At 43.2% G+C, this 23,074-nt stretch overlaps 1 protein-coding gene across 7 annotated transcripts in view; it reads left to right on the top strand.

The window, feature by feature from the left end:
• FBXO15 (F-box protein 15) overlaps nt 1-23,074 on the top strand; it is a 173,930-nt gene that overhangs the window by 104,012 nt on the left and 46,844 nt on the right. For 5 of the 7 annotated variants that reach the window (XR_001178345.2, XR_006608182.1, XR_006608180.1 and 2 more), the window contains one exon: nt 21,595-21,712. The exons of the other annotated variants lie outside the window; for them this stretch is intronic. The gene's annotated coding sequence lies outside the window, so the exon portion shown is untranslated. The remainder of the gene's footprint in view (nt 1-21,594; nt 21,713-23,074) is intronic. 7 annotated transcript variants of the gene reach the window in all.

Here is a 23,074-nt window from a genome sequence, read left to right as displayed (position 1 = left end):
TCACGGTGTGAAAGTCAGGTCCAGAAACCTGTTTGGTTTGTCCTATGGAGTCTCCTTGCCTCAAAATCTGACCCCAATGGAAAGAGGGGTTGCCCATAGAAGAAGAACTACTGCCATCACATGGGGCTTTGTGAGGTGGGTGGCCTGGCCACCAGCTTATTGGGGAAAGGACATTCTCCCCAGTTCTGTCAGGGGCACTGGGACAACTGTGGAGTTTGGGGAGTGCTGGAGGACAGTTGTCGGGCAGGCAGCATTCTCCCAGAAGATTCTGGAAGCATTGCTCCTGGTGTGGGCCATCCTCATGTGGATTTTCTTAAACACACGAGTGAGGACCTCAGAGACTTATTTTTTAGAATGCCAGGGTATTTCCTGACAATTCCCAGAAATAAGTGAAAGACTTTGACAGAGGGAATTATATTGATGGGGGCCAAGAGTTTGATAATTCTGGATATTAATGAAAGTGTAACCTTACTATGCTCATAACCTGAGGAGCTTTGGTGAAATTCAGATGTCTTATAATTCAGATGCTAAAACATGGTCATAAAAAGTACTTTCACCAAAGGAAAATTCTAGGCCAAATACACATCCAAACAGATACAACAATTCTCAATTGAATTTTAGCATATATAATCCTCATCAAAAGGGGAATATGCTGGGATACCTGGGTGGCTCAGTCAGTTAAGCGTTTGCCTTTGGCTCAAGTTATGATCCCAGAGCCCTGGGTCAAGTCCTGTGTCAGGCTCGCTATTCAGCTGACTCAGCTGACTCTCCCTTTGCCCCTCCCCCTCCCCCTGCCCTGCTCTCTCACTCTCAAATATATAAATAAAATCTTTAAAAAAAAGAGAAAGGAATATGTTATCACAAGTACAAAGAGCTAATGTATCATATTAATACTAATACTTGCAAGATAATTCAATTTAACACCTACTGATACTTGTTGACATTTAACAAGTCGAGGAACACTGCCCACGTGTGAGAGCAGGATTCAAAGTCATCCAACATGTGAGAGACCAATTCATCCCTGTCTTCGTATGTAGTGATTGAGAGGTATGGGCTGTCAGGAAAGATCGATTATGTTGATATAGACTATGTTCTGAGAAACTGAAAGTGTAAGCAAAAATATAACTAGACATTAAAGTGAATTATCATTTTTGCCTGATTAACCCAAGGCAGAAAGAAGAGTCAATGTGCATTAACACCTTTTTTCATGCTTTGTTGATTACACTCTTACTTGCCATGCATGTACCATGAATGTCTACTCACAGCTTTATACAAATTAAAGGAAATAGTGTGTCCTGTTGCTGAAATGACATGTGCTACTGTCTGGCAGTGGATTAATAGCATCATTTCATAAGGAGGGAAAATTTATATAGCCATATTGTGTATAGTATGTGATCTATAAATAATTGATGTACCATATTAATATAGACTCAGCCTCTCCATAAATTTGACATTAATAAATTCTCCTACTTATATGTCTAGCAGCCAGAATGAAAAAATGCAGTTAGGAGAATGAGAACAAAGCCTATTAATACCAATAAGGTCACTTATTTGGAGCTTATAAATGTTTCCTGTGTGCAATTTTAAAATTTTAAATCAAAGTGTGGGCAAGTTAAAGGTCATTAACAAAACCTTCAAAATATAAAAATGTTACTGCAATTTTTATTAGAAGTATAATTTGTACATAATAAAATATACATATTTTAAGGTATACATTTGAGGAATTTTGAAACTACCCTATCAAAAGATAAAATATTTTCAAAACCCCAGAAAATTCACTTATGTTTGTTTCCAGCCAATTCCCTACCTGAAGCAACCATTTACATTTTTATCACAATAGCTCAGTTTGTGTAACTGCAAATCGTCATATAAATGGAACAGAGAGGATGTACTCTTTTGTACATGGCTTTGCCGAACACTGTCAGATTCATCTGTCTTGTCTGTCTCAACAACATAGTTTAAAAAAAAAAAAATCAGTGAATGGGATGCCATTGCATGGAAACACACTTTTTTTTATCCATTCACATGTTGATGGACATTTGGTTGTTGTGTTTGGGGCTATGATGAGTAAAACCACTATGAACATTCATGTGTGAGTCTTTTTTTGGGCACATGTTTTTCCTTTTTTTAAAGTGGATGCCAAGAAATGAAATTGCTGAGGCTGTATAGTAAGTGTATGTTTAACTTTATTCATTTATTTTTAAAGATCTTATTCATTCATTCATTCATTTATTCAAGAGAGAGAGAGCACGAGCGGGGAGAGGGGTAGAGGAAGAGGGAGAGAATCTCAAGCAGACTCCACGCTGAGTGTGGAGCCTGGCTTGGGGCTCAGTCCCACACCCTGAGATCATGACCTGAGCCGGAACCAAGCGTCAGACTTAACTGACCGAGCTGCTCAGCCGCCCCTCTGTTTAACTTATGAAACTGCCAAATAGTTTTCCAAAGTGGTGGAACCCCTGCACACTCCCACCAGCAGTGCATGGGAGTCGGGCTGCTCCACATCCTTGCCAGCAGGAGTAAATTGCAGCCTTTGTAATGGTGGTCATTGTAGAGGGCATCAGCCCGAGAGAGAAACGCCACCGCACTCTCAAGAGAATGGAAGTCTGAAGCCAGGCTCAGGGGAAGGCACTGCCATTTGCTAGTCATTTAATTTATTAAGTTTTAAAAAAAATATTTTAGTTCCAGTATAGTTAGAGTACAGTGACACATTGGTCTCAGGTGTACAACAGAGTGATTCAGTGTCTTCCACATTACTCTGGGCTCATCCTAAGTGAACTCTTAGTCCTCTTCACCGGTTTTACCCACTGTCCCACCCACCCACCTCGCTCTGGTAACCAACAATTTGTTCTCTGTAATTAAGAATCTGTTTTTCTGGTTTGTTTCTTTTTTTCCCCTTTGTTAATTTGTTTTGTTTCTTAAATTCCACATATAAGTATTTGTCTTTCTTTGACTGACTTACTTAGCATTATACCCTCTAGATTCACCTGTGTTGTTGCAAATGACAGGATTTCGTTCTTTTTTTATGGCTGAATAAAATTTTAGTGTGTGTGTGTGTGTGTGTGTGAGTGAGATATGTATATGTATATATACATACACACCACATCTTCTTATCCATTCATCAGTTGATCAGTTCATGGACAGTTGGGTTGCTTGCATACTTTGGCTATTTTAAATTATGCTGCAGTAAACATAAGGTTTCTTTTCAACATATATCTTTTCAAATTATATATATATATATATCTTTTCAAATTAGTGTTTTTATATTCTTTGGGTAAATACCCAGTAGTGGAATTACTAGATCATATAGTAATTCTCCTTTTAATTTTTTTCCATACTCTTTTCCAAAGTGGCTGAACCAGTTTGCATTCTCACCAGCAGACCATGAGTGTTCCTTCTTCTCCATATCCTTACCAACATTGTTTCTTGTGTTTTTGATTTTACTGTTCTGATAGGTATGAGGTGACATCTCATTGTGGTTTTGATTTGCATTTTCCTGATGATGAGTGATGTTGAACATCTTTTCATTGCCTGGTGGCCATCTGTAGGTCTCCTTTGAAGAAATATCTGCTCATGTCTTCTGTCCATTTTAAAATTGGATTATTTTTTCACTTGGGTTTTTTTTTTGATGTTGAGTTTTATAAATTCATTATATAGTTTAAATACAAGCCTTTTTGTGAAATGTCATTTGCAAATATTTTACCCCATTCAGTAGGTTGTCTTTTAGTTTGTTTCCTTTGCTGTGCATAAGCTTTTTATTTTGATGCAATCCCAATAGTTTATCTTTTGCTTTTGTTTCCCTTGCCTTAGAAGACATATCTACAAAGATGTTGCTACTATGATGTCAGAGAAATTACTGCCCTTGCTCTTTTCTAGAATTTTTATGGTTTCAGATCTCACATTCAGGTCTCTCATCCATTTTGGATTCATTTTTGTATGTGGTATAAGAAAATGGTCCAGTCTCATTCTTTCGCATGGAGCTGTCCAGTTTTCCCAACATCATTTGTTGAAGATACCATCTTTTTTCCTTTGCATATTCTTGCCTCCTTTGTTGAAGATCCATTGACCATATAATTGTGGGTATGTGTCTGAGCTTTCTATTCTGTTCTTCTGATCTATATGTCTTTTTTGGTGCCAGTACCATACTATTTTGATTAATACAGTTTTTTAGTATATCTTGAAATACATAATTGTGATGTTTCCAGCTTTGCTTTTCTTTTTCAAGATTTCTTTGGCTATTTGGAGTCTTTTGTGGTTCCGTACTAATTTCAGGATTGTTTGTTCCAATTCTGTAAAAAATGCTTTTGTAATAGGAATTGCATTAAATCTGTAGATTGTTGGGTAGTATGGACATTTGACAATATTTGTTCTCCCAATCCATGAACATAGAATATCTTTTCAGTTGTTTATGTCATCTTCAATTTTTCTCTTCAGTGTTTTCTAGTTTTCAGAGAACAAGTCTTTTACCTGCTTGGTTAAGTTTATTCTTAGTTACTTTATTGTAAATGGAGCTGTTTTCTTAATTTATCTTTCTGCTGCTTCATTATTAGTGTATAGGACTGCGGCAAATTTCCATATGTTGATTTTGTATCTTGTGACCTTACTGATTTCTTTTATCAGTTCCAGTAGTCCTTTTGGTGGCCTTTAGAGTTACAGTATCATGTCATCTGCAAACAGTGAAAGTTTTACTTCTCCCTTACCAATTTGGATGCCTTTTATTTCTTTTTCTTGTCTAATTTCTGTGGCTAGGACTTCCAGTACTATGTTGAATGAAAGTAGTGAGTGTAGGTGTCCTTATGCTGTTCCTGATCTTTGGGAAAAAGCTCTTAGTTTTTCACCATGGAGTTTGATGTTAGTTGTGTATTTTTCATATATGGCCTTATGTTGAGGTACATTCCCTGTAAACCTACTTCCTCCTAGGAATAAATCACACTTGATTATGGTGAATGATCTGGTTTTTATCATGAATGGATGCTGTATTTTGTCAAATACTTTTTCTGCATCTATTAAAGTGATCATATAGTTTTTATACTTTCTCCTGTTGCTATGGTGTATCATGTCAATTGATTTGTGAATATTGGACCACTCTTGCATCCTAGGAATAAATCCCACTTGATTATGGTGAATGATCTTTTTAACGTATTGTTGGATTTGGTTTTCTAATATTTTGTTGAGAATTTTTGCATCTATGCTCATTAGAGACATTGGCATATAGTTAACTTTTTTTTTAAGTGCCTTTATCTGGTTTTAGTATCAAGGTAATGCTGGCTTCATATGATGAATTTGGAAACTCTCCTTCCTATTCTATTTTTTTTAATAGTTTGAGAATAGGTATCAATTTTATTTCTTAAAGTTTTAATATAAATTCAATTTAGTTAACATATAGTATATTCTTAGTTTCTGGGGTAGAATATAGTGATTCATCAGTAGCATAAAACACCCAGTGCTCATTACATCAAGTGCCCTCCTTAATGCCCATCACCCAATTGCCCCATCCTCCCATCCACCTCCCCTTCAGCAACCCTCTTTGTTTGCTATAGTTAAAAGTCTCTCATGGTTAGCTTCATGGTTTGCCTCTCTCTCTGCTTTAATCTTATTTTATTTTTCCATCCCTTCTCCTATGTTCATCTGTTTTGTGTGTTTCTTAAATTCCACATATGATTGAAATCATATGGGATTTTCTTTGTCTGACTTATTTCACTTAGTATAATATCCTCTAGTTATATCCATATAATTACAAATGGCAAGATTTCATTCTTTTTGATGGCTGAGTAATATTTCATTATATATTATATATACATACATACATATGTGTATATATATTTTATATATATACATACTTATGTATATATATGAGATATATATGATCTATCTACCCATCTAAATATATATATACCACTCTTCTTTATTCATTCATCTGTTGATGAACATATGGGCTCTTTCCTTTAAATATTTGGTAGAATACACCTGTGAAGATGCCTGATCTTGGGCTTTGGTTTGGTGGGAATTTTTTTGATTACTGACTTACATTTATTGCTGGTAATTAGACTGTTCGAATATTCTATATCTCCCTGATTCAGTTTTTGGATGTTATGTTTCTAGAAGTTTATCCATTTCTTCCAGTTTGTTGGTATATGATTTTTCATACGTTCATAATGTTCCCTTATAATCTTTTGTATTTCTGTATTGTTGTTTGTTAGTTCTTCTCTATCATCTGATTTTGTCTATTTGAATCCTCTCTCTCTTTTAATGAATCTGGCTAAAAGCTTATCGATTTTGTTGATCTTTTCAAAGAACCAGCTCCCGGTTTCATTGATCTGTTTTATTGTTTTTTAGGTTTTTTTTTTTTAAAGATTTTATTTATTTATTTGACAGAGATCACAAGTAGGCAGAGGCAGGCAGAAAGAGAGAGAGAAGGAAGCAGGCTCCCTGCTGAGCAGAGAGCCTGATGTGGGGCTCGATCCCAGGACCCTGAGATCATGACCTGAGCCAAAGGCAGAGGCTTTTAGCCCATTGAGCCACCCAGGCGCCCCTGTTCTTTAGTTTTGATATCACTTATTTCTGTTCTAATCTATATTATTTCCTTCTTTCTGCTGGTTTTAGGTTTTGTTTGTTGTTATTTTTTATCTCCTTTAGGTGTCAGATTAGGTTATTTGAGATTTTTCTTGCTTCTTGGAGGTAGGGAAGTGTTGCTATGAAATTCCCTCTTAGCACAGCTTTTGTTGCATCCCGAAGATTTTGGACTATTTTGTTTTTATTTTTATTTGTCTCCATGGCTTTTTCATTTCCTCTTTGATTCTTGGTTGACTCATTCATTGTTTAGTAGCATTTTATTTAGCCACTATGTATTTATATTCTTTCCAGATTTTTTTCCTGTGGTTGGTTTCTAGTTTTGTAGCATTGTGGGTTGAAAAGATGCAAGGTATGACTTCAGCATTTTTTATGTTGAGACTTTGTAGCTTAATAAGTGATCTACTCTGGAGAATGTTCCATATGCACTTGAGAAGAATGTGTATTCTGCTGTTTTAAGATGGAATGTTCTGAATATATCTGTGAGATCCATCTAGTCCAATGTGTTATTAAAAGTCACTCTTTCCTATTTGATTTTCTGTTTGGATGATCTATCCATTGATTTAAGTGGGGCATTAAAATCCCCTACTACTATTATATTACTATTGATTCCTTCCTTTATGTTTTTTATTAGCTGCTTTATGTGTTTGGGTGCTCCCATGTTGGGTGCATAAATATTTAAAATGTTATATCTTCTTGTTGGATTGTTCCCTTTATTATTATATAATGTCCCTCTTTGTCTCTTGTTACAGTCTTTGTTTTAAAGTATGTTTTGTCTGATACTTTATCAGCTTTCTTCTTATTTCTATTTTCCATGATAAATGCTTTTCTATCCCTTCACTTTCAATCTGCATATGTGTTTAGGTCTGAAAATTATCTCTGGTAAGCAGCATATAGATGGGTCTTGTTTTTTATCCATTTTGTCACCCTATGTTTTGCCATTTTTTTTTACTTGTTTTATCATTGATTTTGTAGTTCTCTGTTCCTTTCTTCTCTTGGTGTCTTTTCTCATGGTTTGCTGGTTATCTTTAGTGATATACTTGGATTCCTTTTTATTTAATTTTTTGCACATCTATTACTGGTTTTTGATTTGTGGTTACCATTAGTTTTAGATATAACATCATGTGCATATAGCAGTCTATTAAACTGATGGTTGCTTAAGTTTGAATCCATTCTTAAAGCACTAAATTTTTACTTCCCCCCTCCCACATTTTAGGTGTATGGTGTCATACTTTTGTTTTGTGAATCCTTTGAATTATTTTTATAATATACTTAATTTTTACTGCTTTTGTGCTTCCTACTATTTTTACTCTTGCTTATGTTCTTTCCTTTGCACTGAAAGAGTCCCCTTCAACATTTTTTTGTAAGCATGGTGATGAATTCCTTTATTTGTCTGGAAAACTCTTTATCTCTCCATCTATTCTGAATGATAGCCCTGCTGCATACGATATTCTTGGTTGTGGAATTTTTTTTTCTTTCAGCACTTTGAATATATCATGCCATTCTCTTCTAGCTTGCAGAATTTCTGCTGAAAAATCAGCTGATAGCCTTACACAGTTTCCCTTGTATGTAATGACTTTATTTTGTTGCTTTTAAAATTCTTTCTTTAACACTATTTTTTGCCATTTTAATTACTACGTGTGGACCACTTTGGGATGATTTTGTTCAGGACTTTCTGTGCCTCCTGAATCTGGATATGTGCTTCCTTCACCAGATTTGGGAAGTTTTCAACTATTTCCTCAAAAAATTTTTCTACCTCCTTTTCTCTTTCTTTTGTTTTTGGGATCCTTGTAATACAAATGTTATTATGCTTGATGTCGCTGAGGTAACTTAATCTATTTTTATTTTTTAATCAGTTTTTTTTTCTTTCTCCTATTTAGCTTGATTGCTTTCCACTTTTCTGCCCTCCAGGTCACTGATTCATTCTTCTTTTTCTTCTTGTCTGTTATTTATTCCCTGTAGTGTATTTTTAATTTCAGTTATTGAGTTCTTCATCTATGATTGGTTCTATCCTATATTTTGTATCTCTTTGTTGAGGGTCTCACTGTGGTCCTCCACTCTTTTCTCAAGTCCAGTGGGTATGTTTCTGGCCATTAATTTAAATTCTCTATCACACATATTACTTTTCTCAGTTTCATTTAGCTCTCTTGCTGTGATTCGGGACATATTCCTCCTGTCTCTTCATTTTGTCTCACTCTATCTGTTTCTATGTCTCCTTCTCTGGAAATAGTGGCTTAATAAAGAAGACCTGTAGGGCCCTATAGTGCAATATCCTCTGTTCACCAGAACCTAGTGTCTCCTATGTGTGTTGAATTTGTTCTGCTACTGTAGCTGAGTTGCATTTGCTTTTAGTTCAGTTATCTGCAATGGCTCTTTTTGTGTGTTGTGGGCAGGGCTTGGTTCTTGTATTGTTAGTAGGCCAGTTTTGGGTGCATTGGGCTTGAATTGAGTCAGACCAGGTGTTTGCAGAGATGCAGTAGCATCAGACCATAGGGTGCTTTCCCTGTGTTGTTCCCTAAGGAGCTTTCACTGGTTGCTAGGACCTGTAGTCAGACCAGCTCTCTGTCCCCAATTCACTGTTGGAGCTGCTGCTGGTTTGGTATATGTGGTTATTGTCACCTCTCCCCTATTCAGGAGTAAATTTGGGGTGGTGCTGGCCCCTGTTGTGGCTGCTTGCACACTACCACACTTGTGTTGTTGATTTGGATGGACTCTTGCCAAGGATGGGTCTGCAGGAGGATGGATCCACAGGAGAATATGGGGGTGGGGCTGCCATTAGCAAGCTAGGTAGAGAGTGTTCATGTGCACAGGTTCATGCAGGTGTCCATGTATCTAGGCTGGGGGACAAGGGAAGGAAATGGTATCTGCCAGCTCTTTTGTTCTTGGAGAAGTCTCCCAAAGATCCCTGTCCTCCAGTATATGCTTTGAGATTAGTAAATAAGAGTTTGGTTGGTGCTTCATGGAGACATAGAATGGAGGCAAGGTGCAGTGTCAGCCTGGGCTTGGGCAAGAAAATAGAGCCATTTAATGCATGTGCATTTAGTATAGGATTTCTGTTTACAAAAATGGGGGAGGGACTTATTTATTTGTTTGAAAGTTAGAGAGAGAGAGAGAGCACAAGCATGGGGAGAGTCAGAAGGGGAGGGAGAATCAGACTCTCTGCTGAGCTGGGAGCCTGATGTGGGGCGCTATCCCACGACCTAGAGGTCATGACCCAAGTTGAAGGCAGATGCTTAACAATCTGAGCCACCCAGGTACCCCAGGGCTAATTTTAATCCCAAGTTTCTCTGACTCCCGAGCCTTGCTAGTTCATGCCTGTATATTTGTTGTTATTTGCCAAAATATTGGGGCTAATATTAACTGTAAGTAAGTAGTGAGTTGTTAATTTAATAGTGTGACTTTTTTTCTTCACTAAACATCTGTTATCCTTATAAAGTTTTCATGAAAAAGTATCTCCACGTAGCATTGAGAAGAATTTCTGGAACTGGAGGATCCAGCTGACATTACGATCAATACCTCAGGCACTTTACACATGAGGTTAGTTTTAGAGACTGAACATCCTTCTACCCTTTCCTTTCTTTTTTTTTTTTTTTTAAGGTCAAGCAAAGCTTTATTTCGTGCCAAGCATCAAGAATCAAACTGAACGTTTCTCTGCTTCACAGACTAGCTTTTAAGGGCAAAGGCCATGTGGTTGGGCCTGGTAACGCACAGGTGGCCAATGAAATTGTAACACACAGAGAAAGCTGCGCAGTCATGTTAGGTTACACACAGGTGGCCAACTGAACTACAATTTACCCTAATAGATATTTGAACTAGCCTATCTCCTTGGTCAGAATTGGCACCCAAAGGACAGGACCCACACTCCTTGGTAGCTACGGAGACAGTATGCGCCCCTCCGGGCAACTAATTGGAAGTCTCCACCTGGCCTGATCCACCCTTGTTTTTGGGCATTGTTACCTGGGACTGGTTTCCTGGACTTGTTTTTAAGTAAGTCCCCTGGGGGAAGAGGGGCAGGGACAGTTTAATGGTTAAACAGCAAAGTTATTATTTAACTGGATGGAAGTGCTCTGGCTAAATAGGTCCTTACTTATTTATTTGATAGACAGAAATCACAAGTAGGCAGAGAAGCAGACAGAGAGAAAGGAGGAAGCAGGCTCCCTGCTGAGCAGAGAGCCTGATGTGGGGCTTGATTCCAGGACCCTGGGATCAGGACCTGAGCTGAAGGCAAAGGCTTTAACCCACTGAGCCACCCAGACGCCCCACCCTTTCCCTTTTTAAACATTGTTTTTCTCTTTGACTATTTCACTTGTATATAAATCTTATTAAGTTCCTCAAGATCAAAGATTATGTTCTGTTGTTCTCTTATAGCACATTATATTTTTATAAATCTATGTTGAGTTTGTGTCTCTGCTGAATGTCATAAAATTGGTATGTTCAAGCTATAAGACAACTCTTGCATATATATGCTGTAAGTGTTCCATTAAAGCAGCCTGTGAAATACTAAAGTTTAAAGTAATTTGTGTCATTCTATTGTATTTTTAAATGACTGATTTACTATTGCACATTTAACAAATTTTAACAGAAGTACAAAAATAAGACCAAATTATTATCCAATTATGAATATAGATTTTTGTTCAGAAAATAGTCACCGCTTCTACATGGCATACAAATGGTAGAACCTGTTTATTTTACTTTGAGAATCATCCTTCAGAAAAGTTGCACAGGAAGCAGTGAGCCTAAGTATCTCGTTTTAGTCCGTTGCTTATTCAGGTATCCATTCTGACTAGAGGGTGAGTCTCAGGAGAACTCAGAACTCGTTTGACCTCTGCAAGTGAAAGGGTACGAGCCGCCGAGCCTCTCTTCGGAGGGTCGGAGTAGAGAGGAGAATGTCGGCGGAAGCTGAACGGAGGGAACCGTCCGAAGCAGACCGGGTTGCAGAGGGAAAGAGAACACAGGTGTAATTCGGTTTGGGGAACTACATCCGTGATGGGGTTTAAGCACCTTCTGGAAGCGCTCGGGCGGGTCAACTCGCATCCGAAGAGCGACCGCAGGAGGTGAGCAAGACAACTAGTGGGAAGTTACACAGGAGATGCACGTGGTTGTGCACACGTACACACACGCACACACACACGCACACACACACACACTATTACCGATGCCTTATGAAGCACTTTCTGTGGTCACACATACATGGAGGTAAAGTTACTCGCAAAATAGCTCTAATCCTCCCAAACCACTCGGAAAACGCGTCATTAGGCCGCTTCACGGACGGAGTGACCGAAGCCCCGCAGCTTCCACGCCCACCCCGGCAGGGCAGAGCGGGGGCCGAGCCCTGCGTCCACACCGGGCTGGAGGCGAGGCGCGTGGGCTCGGCTGAGCTGGAGCACAGGCCGGGCTCCTGGTGGCGCGGCCGCGGGAGGCCGCGGGTTGGCCGCGCACCCAGCCTCGTCCCGGCGAAGGCTTCGGGCGCTGCGCGGGGCGGCCGAGAAGGGCTCTGCGGCGCAGTCAGTCTGTCACCAAGGAGCCCGGGTTCACCCACAGGGAGGCTATCCCGGGTGCGCGGCCCTTCCCACGTGGACGCCCTGCTCAGCAGCGAGGCTCTCCCTGGGGTCGAAATGCCGGGCTCAGGGTGTGCGTGGGGCCCCCAGCCCCTCCCGGCCGCCGGTTTACCTGCGGGGAAGTCCGTCTTCAGCGCGTGCTCGCGACGTCCAGCCCACGGCCATTTCCCTTCCCGAGGGCCTGTGCGGCGGGCGTCCGGCTGCTCAGCCGTCCCCGCCCCCGTGAGTGTGCACGGCAGCTCCGTGGGGCGCGCAGCCTCCCGCACGGCAGCTCCGTGGGGCGCGCAGCCTCCCGCACGGCAGCTCCGTGGGGCGCGCAGCCTCCCGCACGGCAGCTCCGTGGGGGCGCGCAGCCTCCCGCACGGCAGCTCCGTGGGGCGCGCAGCCTCCCGCACGGCAGCTCCGTGGGGCACGCAGCCTCCCGTACGTCAGCTCCGTGTGGCGCGCACCCTCCCGCACGTCAGTTCCGTGTGACACGCACCTTAGTTCCGTGGGGCACGCAGCCTCCCGCACGTCAGCTTCGTGGGGCGCGCAGCCTCCCGCACGTCAGCTCCGTGTGGCACGCAGCCTCCCACACGTCAGTTCCGTGTGGCGCGCACCCTCCCGCACGTCAGCTCTGTGTGGCACGCAGCCTCCCGCACGTCAGCTCCATGTGACACGCACCTTAGTTCCGTGGGGGCACGCAGCCTCCCGCACGTCAGCTCCGTGGGGCACGCAGCCTCCCGCACGGCAGCTCCGTGGGGCGCGCAGCCTCCCGCACGTCAGCTCCATGTGACACGCACCTTAGTTCCGTGGGGCGCGCAGCCTCCCGCACGTCAGTTCCGTGTGGCGCGCACCCTCCCGCACGTCAGTTCCGTGTGGCACGCAGCCTCCCGCACGTCAGCTCCATGTGACACGCACCTTAGTTCCGTGGGGCACGCAGCCTCCCGCACGTCAGCTCCGTGGGGCGCGCAGCCTCCCGCACGTCAGCTCCATGTGACACGCACCTTAGTTCCGTGGGGCGCGCAGCCTCCCGCACGGCAGCTCCGTGTGACACGCACCTTAGTTCCGTGGGGCGCGCAGCCTCCTGCTCTTGCTCGGCGGGAGGACGCGGGCTCGTCCGCCCACCCCGCAGCCCCGCGGTAGCATTCCTTTCAACCTTGCTCCGGGCCGCGGCTTCCCATCTGATAGGCGACCACACGTTTCTCCATCTTCATGCGGCCATAAACAGGAGTTTATTGTCCTTGTACAAAGTCTGTTCAAGAGCGCAGTGTCTTCTGCAATGAGCGTCATCGTGGCTCCCTGCTCTCTATGGATGAGAACCGTTACCGCGTGACCCACTCACATGCGGAATGTAAGGAATAACGCAGATGAACACGGGGAAGGAAGGAAAAATGAAATAGGATAAAATCAGAGAGGGAGGCAAACCCTAAGAGACTCCTAACTCTAGGAAACAAACTGAGGGTTGCTGGAGAGGAGGGGTCGGGGATGGGGTACCGGGGGACGGGCATTAAGGAGAACACGTGATGGACTGAGCACTGGGTGTTATGTGCATCTGATGAATCACTGAATTCTACCCCCAAACTAATAATACATTATGTTAACTAACTTGAATTTAAATAAAACAAAAATAAATAATTGAGGAGGCCAAATATTAGGAAAAAACCATAAGATTTCTCTTATGAGTCAGCACTCTGAATTCTCCTGGGTTTGGCTCTAAGTTTGAAAACTGACAGTGTGTTTTATTTCTAAGCCTTACTGACATTTAATATTGGCTCTAATTTTGTTGAACATTGTGTACTTTTCTTAAAAATATTAATGAACAACTAGGAACGAATTGTACCTTCTGAGCACTGATTGACACAATAAACATGTCCTGACTCAGCAAAAGTGCCTTAGTTTTTTTTTTTTTTGGAAGGGCAAGCATTTGGCTATAATACAACTCAGTGAATGGTGCAGATAGTTCAAAGTCAGGAGCACTGGTTCTAGGCATCAGTGAGCAGCAGGATACTTGGTGATAACTCCGGCAGCGTCTTGAAGAAGTGTAAATCTTTTGTCAATATCCCAACATTGCTGCACTTCGGAGCTTGGTTCAGTAAACAAACCCCATAACTGCAGTGTGGCTCTATGTGCCTCAATATCTAGAGGTTTCTGGAACATCTAATGTGATAATATTAAAATAATTTACTTTTCAGAGCATGTCAGAGGAGGCAGTTGGCCAAGAGCCTTGAGTGTTCTGCACTTTCTTGGGGAGTGTGTCAGGCTGCAAGACGTTATCTGTCTCCATATCTAGAGCTAGTCATCTAGGAGGTGAAGTTTATTGCCTACTCCCCAGAGGATGGGGCACTGGCTTGTTTGCTGCTTGTTAAAATCTTTGCTATTTGCTCAAGAAGTACTGGGCCTTGGGTTTCCTTTTAGTAAAGCAAACACTGTTTGCAGGATTTGTCTAGGCCAGCTGTCACCTATACGGATGTGGGGAATGGAGAACAGAAAGCTCTGGTTACTGCTCTAGCCATAAGCAATAAGGTCCTTTGTCTTCGACCAGCATCCTATGCCTTTGTCAGCTTGCATTAAATAGTAAGAGGTGAGTGCTTGGGTGGTTCAGTGGGTTAAAGCCTCTGCCTTCGGCTCGGGTCATGATCTCAAGGTCTTGGGATTGAGCCATGCATCGGGCTCTCTGCTCCACGGAGGGCCTGCTTCCTCCTCTCTCTCTGCCTGCCTCCCTGCCTACTTATGATCTCTCTCTATGTCGAATGAATAAATAAAATCTTTAAAAAACAAACAAACAAAAAATCTGCTTATATATCTCTAGCTAGAACAGAGGGTCTTGTGGTGAAAAAAATTGGGATTTTTACCAGTAAAGAGAATATATAATGACCAAGTAACTAGTAGCATCTTCAGAAATATTAGTATCTATGTGACCTTTGGAGCTACCCTTATTATTTGATTTATATAGGTGTGGAATAAAGGGATTCACTTGCCCAAGGTCGCATTATTAGGTCACAGACCTAATATTGAGCTCTACTCTCTCCTGTTCCATCCTGGAATTGCTAGTAATCATATACAGTTGTTAATGGCCATAGAATATTTGTAGAATATTGGTAGGTAGGTAGAATGTAGGTAAACTATTATGGTAGAGTCTATGGGTAGATGTATTTTATTCTTGCTACTGAGAAGTTTATATTGCAATAGGCATGGTAAGATACAGTCACATGAAAGGAAGGGAAGGCAGATTCCTGAAGTTCATGTTGTCAGAGTTCAGAGGAAAGGCTGTCTGGCTGGTCCGAGAAGACTTCAGAGAAGAGGGCGATCTGCTTGGGGTCCCAGAGAACAGGCCCACATTCTATGAGATAGGCTGGCATTAAGGAGGCAGGAAATGATCTGTATCTTGATAGTAATGATGTCATGTTCTTTCTTGGGACACGTTTTGAGGAATAATACTGAGGAGATTGGTTAAAATTTTAATGCATCCTGGCATAAATGGAGACAAATAATTTTAATAAGCATGTTGTTGGTAACTTTACCAGTTGAATGTGAATTTACAGTCATCTCATCTCATTAATGAATAGAAAATTACTCAGCTGGTGAGCTGAGGGGTGTGGGAGCCCCTGAAGGCAGGGACCATCCATGCTCTCTGTATGGCAGTTAATCTCCCTACTGGGCATCTGGTACATTACTGCAATCTGTAGGGTGGGTCAAAGTGAGTACATTAAGCTTCAGAACCTGCCACACACACAATAACTTTTTAGTAGTGGCTGATTCCTTAATTTTTTTTTTTTTGCCATTTTTGTAATTATTGCTTTGTTATATAGGCAAACCCAGTTGCTACAACTGATTTGGGGTGGCTGTGTGAGCCAGAAGGAACCATCCGTGGGCTGGTCTGATGGCATCAGCCACCTGTGGTGGTTTCTTTCTTTCTCTTTCTCCTTTCTTTCTTTCTTTCTTTCTTTCTATCTTTCTTTCTTTCAAGATTTTATTTATTTATTTGACACAGAGAGAGAGAGATCACAAGTAGGCAGAGAGGCGGGGCGGGGTGGGGAGGGGACGGGAAGCAGGCCCCCTGCCAAGCAGAGAGCCCGATGCGGGGCTCGATCCCAGGATCCTGAGATCATGACCCCAGCCAAAGGCAGAAGCTTAACCCACTGAGCCACCCCGGTGCCTCCTGTGATAGTTTCTCAAACCTTGCCTTAAGGTGCTCTAATCCAGTAGGCATCCAAACAGTGCAGTCCAGCGTACTGGCCCTCAGTTCTTGCTGAAGCAAGGAGCAAGAGTTCTTGAGGCTGATACGGACAATTCCTATTTTATGACACATACATGGACAGGTGCAGGATGTGTAGCTTTTGACAAAGTTGAGCGCTACCAATATGTCTGAAAGAAGACCCCAAGGTTCTCTCTCACTATTCTTGTTCTGTTCTTTGGTGAACTGGAGGCCATCCTAAGACCCTCCTACATATCCTTTGACAAGATACTTCTGTGGCAGGAAGTGCAAGAGAAGAGAGGTGTGCTCTATAAGACTGGTTCCACATAGAGAAATCTGGGCAGGTGGGTGGCCAAATTCTCAGTGGCTGGCAAGGTACACTTGTGCTGTCTGGAGGTAATGGGACGTGAAGCCTCCCCAGGGCCCTGCTGTAATTCTCAGTGGAGTTATTGGTCTGATTGTGCCCAGGTTGTTGCCCAGGTGAGACCTCTATCTGTTCCCTGTCACATGTTCCTTGGTGGAATGACTGTATTTCAGGCTGTAATTCATTTCAAAGCTCTAGAGCAGAACAGACACTCACTTATGAAAATACCACCTGGGTGGCACTTCCCTATCCAGCACCTCAGGTGATATGGGACAGACAGAGAGGTGCTCACACTCCTACCAGTAATCATCATATAGGATTCTGAAAAAGATAAATTAACTGAAGTTAATGTGAGCATTTAGTCTGTGGATGGTATCTGGGAGCTGAACACACTCCTCCCCTCTGAGGACCCATTTTGAAGGTCCTTTACATTACTCAAAGTGTCAGAAGAAGTGGACCACCTTGCTCTTCTAGCTCTTCACCCCTCCTCTGCCTCACATTCTCTACCCCTGCCCCCTGACCAGCTTTGCTCTGGGCTCACTTCCCAACTCACTCACAGCCCTTCTGCTGTGAGGGCCCTGACTGCACTGTTGTGTTCTTAACTTTGTGCTGGGTTTCTTGGCTTCCTCTGATGGCCACATTCATGTACAAAAGCACCTCGAAGTTGTATGCTGTGGGAAGGTCAAGGTGCCCTCCTGTCAGACCTACTACCACTTCTCTTCTTTGCTAGAAGGCAGCAGGTGGCTTATGATTCCCAAGGCCCCACTTTTTCTGCTGATTTGGCACAGAAAATACTCTACTTCCTTGGCCTGTGGCTGGTTCTAGACAACAGAGCACAACTGGAGTACTCTAACGATCTCCCAGGGAAGGTGCTTAAGAGCTTGTCTGAGTGTTGTAGGTCATTCTTTTCCCTACTGGAGAAACAGGTGCCACACAAGGACAGAAGGGCAGCCTGGATCCTGAGTGGCACATGTAGAGATGCCCTGGAGTCCCTCAGTGCTGTGTGGGTGGGAAGGAGTTCATCAGTGAACTGTCGGATCACTGAGATTTGGGTCTATTTGTTACTGGTACTGAGGCCAACTGATTCTTACTAACTCTTACAAATTTAGAAGCTATTTGTGAATGTTTTCCTAAGTGACATGCCCATGAGTCCTGCTATGCTTCTCCAAGGATATAGTCATAAGGTTGATGTGAAGTCTACTTCTTGGCCATATGTTCCTAGAAGATGCTAGAAATTTGTTCTAGGAAAGGGACATAGTCCAGAAATAGGGTTGTTGGTAAAAGAAAGAGGAATGGACTTGGAGAAGCAGGAAGAATTCAATGGTTCTGCCTGGAAACCTTCCCAAATGAGGAAAGGAAAATAATTCAAACTCACAGATTCAGAGGTCGGGAAGAGGAGAATGAATGGAATCCACACAGGTTTCAGAACATAGAGCCCCAAATACGAAGAGAGGAAGAGCAAGAGAAGGCTAAATGCAAAGCAGCACAACAAACCCATGGAGGCCTCCACGGCTCCATTTGTCAAGGGACACTTGGGGACCCTGGTTCCCCTCAGACTCTCATTAGATGCTCAGAAAACTGGGTCAAGAGGTGTACAAAAGAGGAGAGGAAAAGACAGAGTAGAGGAGTGTAAGCAACATGACTGTCAGTACAGAGACCCCTTGGGATGCGTATCCAGGGCTGAGTGCCCACTCTGTGAATCCAGACCAGAAGCACAGCCTCTCGTGAACCTGTTAGGACCATCACACCCCAGGTGATAGCTGCAGAGGCCTTCCCAAAGCTTCCGTCTAATGCTTTTGTTTTGCAGATGGAGAGACCTAAGCCAAATGTGCAGTTACAGTCAGGAAGGGGTGTGGGGATGGCATAGCCCTTGGTCAGGGCACCTTTCCAATCTAGACCCTTTTGATTTCTGAGCATGGCATCTATGCTCTGGCAGATCAGGTTCTTCCTGGAATCGTGGGCATGATTGGTACAGCACAGGCTCTGAATGGGTAAGACCCCTAGGTTTTCTGGTACAGTGGAGACGTTTGCCTTAGCTAAGACAATCTGGGTATCTATGCCCCACATCCCCACCTCATTTCAGAGTCCCAGTCAAAACATGGACTTGATTTATTTGTGCTTTGTTAGTCCCATCACTGACTTCTGGGGCCAAATAATGATTATTTTCCATCTGGCAACTTTATTTGTTGATGGTGAAATTTGAGAGAGCAGGGCTGACATAACTGTACGAAGTAAGTCCTCCAGTGCCTACTGCCAGGGCCACAGCGGTGGGTGATGGTCTTTACTCCGGTTCAAAAGTATGACTGATTTACTAATACATCCGCAGTAATATAGTTTATGCATAATGACAATTAAAGTAGCAAGAGAACCTCAAGGAGTGAATATTTTATGTAATGAATTAGCCATGCAAGTTTCAGTCATGAATGTTAATTAGAATCCAAAAACATGAGATCACCCCTAAGAGTTCAACAAGCACCTCTGCTCTCCCTGCTGTTCCCAAGAGGAAACCCAGGCATGCCCTCCTCTGGCAGTGACACGCTACCGAAGGGCCAGGTCTCCTCTTGTGGTACCAACCAGGTTAAAGAAACCTCTCTGGCCCATGTTGGCCCAGAAGCATTGAGTAGCAGACTTCCCATGAACACAAAGTTCCACAGGGCCATGAGTGGTAGGCAGAACTGTCCCCTCAAAATGTCCATATCCTAATTCCAGGGGTTTGCAGTTATGCTATTATACATGGCAAAAGGAATTTTGCTGATGCAATTAGGCTAAGTGTTTTGAGATGACATTATCCTGGATTACCTGGCTGAGACCAGTGTAATCATGAGGGTCCTTCAAAGTGGAAAAGGGGAGGCAGAAGAGATCATGATGATGCAGCATGAGAAGAAGGCAACCTGCTGTTGATGGCTTCTTGAAGACGGAGGAAGGGGCCATGAGCCAAGGAATGTGGGAGACCTCTGGGGGAGGCTGGAAGAGATAAGAATGCGGGTTCTCCCCAAGAGAATCCAGAAAGGATGAGGGCAGGCAGACACTTGGATTTCACCCAGCGAGACCCATACAGGACCAGTGCCTCTGTGGGGCAGGTCCTTTGTCCTTGTCTAAAATGATAACCCTTATACCTGTCACTCTCTGTCCTGGTTTTATTTTCATCATGAGACTTCTCACCATCTGAAATATTCATGTTCGTTTCATTTCTTGCTTGCTTATTTTCTTCCTCACTTTCCTAGAATGCAAATCCTGTGAGTACGGGGGCCCAACCTACTTTGGGGTTTTGAACATGATAATCTAGCATGCTTCTTCCCAAGCAGATGGATCAAATACCAGCATTTAACAGATCCAGTGCAAGTGAGGAAGGTGGGGCCCCTCTCATTTCATTTCCTCCCCATCTGCAGGCTTGTTTCTATAGCTCCCCTGTAGGAACTGAGTTTCCCCCAGGAGCTCCCACAGAAAGCACTGAGCCCAGGGCAACTTCTCCTTTCTAGCTCATCTACCTGGTAAGCTGCCTAGTCCCTGCTGGAGGAAAATGAGGGAGAGATAAGGGACAGGCCCAGAGTGTCCTCCTGCAGAAGACACCCAACACAGATACAGGGGAGTGGAGGTTCCAGATTAACTCCAACCATGAACCCCTGTGCATCTCTAGTGCCTAATACCACTCCTGTCATGTGGGAAACACTCAATAAATAGGGTTCAGAGACCAATCAATGAATGTATACTTCATTTCATGTTTAGGACAACTCAAAAATGTGTTTTGTGTCTACTTTACTGGGGAGGCTGGGGTAAATTTCCCAAGTTTGGATAATTACTAAGCGACAGTGCTGGGATTCAAATCCAGCTCAGCCTTCCTCTGAAGGCCATCATGCTGCCTCCCAGAGCACCCTATGTTGGAAAGAAGCAGCCATCTGACAGGTGTGCAAAGTCTAGTCGGTGGATATCGGCTCAGGAGTCTATAGTTGAGCTTTCAGGGTAACGGGGACTGCCAGGTGTCCGTAAGGGGGGTAATCTTGCCACTTTGGGCTGTGGGAAGTGCAGATGCCCTTGCTGGGGGGTGCAAGTGGGTGAACACGCTCTCAAATCACGTCACTGCTGCTCAGGGAGTTCCTGACACTGAAAGGATATTGAGGAGCGTTTTCGACTTTCCCTTGACTCCCTACAATTTCTCTGAGGAACTCAAACCCTCACGGCTGCTGTTGTAGCATTACTCCTCAGATTCTTGGGAAGGAGGTTAGGGAGAGCACAGACTCATATTCGAAAGGAGCAGGTGGAGAGAAGTATCAACTGTCCTCAGCATTTTGAGGACTCAGCTTGGGCCTGGCATTATCAAGTTTGTGGTCTGAGCACATTTTATTTTCTGACGCCCCAGGAGTATTTGCACTATAACTTAATTGTAGAGACTGCTCTGAAGAACAGGCTGAGGACCGTGACCAACGGGAACCTTGCGTTCTGAGGAATTTCATAAACTAAGAGGAATTACCAATTCAGCAAAGATTATAGCAGGAGTGTTCTGTAAAAATGTTTTTATCTCCACACGCTCCTCTCTCCTGTGTCAATACCCACCACCCACCTTGTCTGCAGCGGCCCCCCCCACAGCTGCTGGATACCAGAGTTAGCAGGTCGTCCGCTGCAAATTTTAGCTAGCTCTAAGACCGCACTTCCTTGTTACACCACTAATTCTTTAATAAATCGCTAGTTCCTTCATATCTTGACATGGGAGAGGGAGATTTGTGTCAGCATCCGTCCTTCGTCCCAGTCTTAGCCAGTGAGCACACGTGACTTCCTTCACTTTCCGTCTTACAAACTCTCATTACAGCTCCTTTACCCTTCTCACCGTGAAGTGTAATAGTCTCCATAAACTTTTATCTTGCATTTTATGTGGTTGCTGCTAAATCTCTTGCTGTCATTTTAATGGCCAGCTTTCATACCTATTCCACTAGCTCTCTGCTCTGTGGCATGGGGACCTGGCATCTGGGTCGTTTCTGAACGATGGTGATTCTTCCCAGCGCCGCTTCCTGTTGGGCCAGCCTGGGACGTTGGTTTCGGGGAGTTTCAGAGGTGAGTATAGAGAGGTCCTCCTGCTGTGATCTCCTGGGGTTCCCATTCTCCGCAGACTCAAAGGTACAAAACTCTATTTGGAAGACATGTTCCAGTGCGTGATGACATCTTTCTCCTTGAACTCAAACTAGTGTCTGGGCCATTCACTTGGCACCTGACGGTCTTCTTCCGGTGCATGTATTTTGAATCTGATGTATGAGCACTCTGTATGCACTAGGACTTCACATTCTGTCCTGAGAGGGTCTGCCGCTTCACTCAAAACTCTTCTCATGCCTCACGCAGAGGTGAGCACTCAGGAGTCCACTGGTAGACACTGGCCTCAGGGTGAGAGGGCAGTGCCTCTCGTTGCTTATCGTGGCTCCTCTTAGGGCTTCACTGTACCATTAAAAGGAGAAGCCCATCCACTGGAAAGAGTTCCCATTGACTCTGCATTCAGTAAGGGGCATCTGGCCTGGTGATCTGATCTGATCACCAATTACACTACTAGTTACCCTAGAACTCTTTTAGATCTGCTCTAGAGTCTGAAGGGACATTTTGATTCAGGACTTCAGACAAACCACTCAAGTATTTTTCAACAAGCATTAATCCACACTTTGTAATTAACTCTATAGTTTTTTAATGATATACTCAAGGACAGAGCTGATTATAGCAATATGCAAGGATAGTTAACTTTAATGTGTCCTGGTGTTGAAACTCATTCCTTCAAATTAAATTACTTATAAACTTCATAGCCAGGGATGGGTTAGGGTGTTGCTATTCTGATATGTATTTTTGTTTGTTGTTCTGAGTCTCTCCATGGGGCCTATGCTGATCTGCAGTAATTCATGGGACAGCCATTTCCTTGTCTTTGAGTTTATATTAAAGTTACATATTTCACAAAGAATATTATTGATAGGTGCCATATAGCAGAAGTTCTCTAGACAAATAGGCTCGTAAAATGCCTAGTTAGATCTATGTCTTTACTGTGGGATTTCTTAGAGCCTCTAATGCTGTGATATGCTGTAACAGGGCCTCAGCACAGTTGGAGAGAGCTGAGCTGCCAGCTGATTAAGACAACAGGCCCAAACGAAAGTAGCAGTCCAGCCTTTAATCCCTTACCACCATGGCCCAAGCAAGAGGCCAAACCAGCGATGGTACCGCCCATGGTCAGACCCAAAAACTCGCACGTGGGAACTTGACCAGGTGCTGTACTCTGCACGCATAATGGCCTTCCAAGAGGAGGATACACACTGGGGCATTTCTCAAACATAATTACCTACAGAGTTTTTTGTTTGTGGCTGGTATTCTGATGATAGAAGTAGCAGTTTTTCTACCTGCAATTGTTCAAAGCCTAGTCTTTACGGAACATTTTCCCCCCTAAAT

Source organism: Mustela putorius, unplaced genomic scaffold (assembly GCF_011764305.1).
Source record: "Mustela putorius furo isolate JIRA1106 unplaced genomic scaffold, ASM1176430v1.1 tig00000835_pilon_pilon_pilon, whole genome shotgun sequence".
NCBI lineage: Eukaryota > Metazoa > Chordata > Mammalia > Carnivora > Mustelidae > Mustela > Mustela putorius.
Note: the sequence above shows the minus strand (reverse complement) of the source record. Positions and strands in the feature narration are given on the sequence as shown.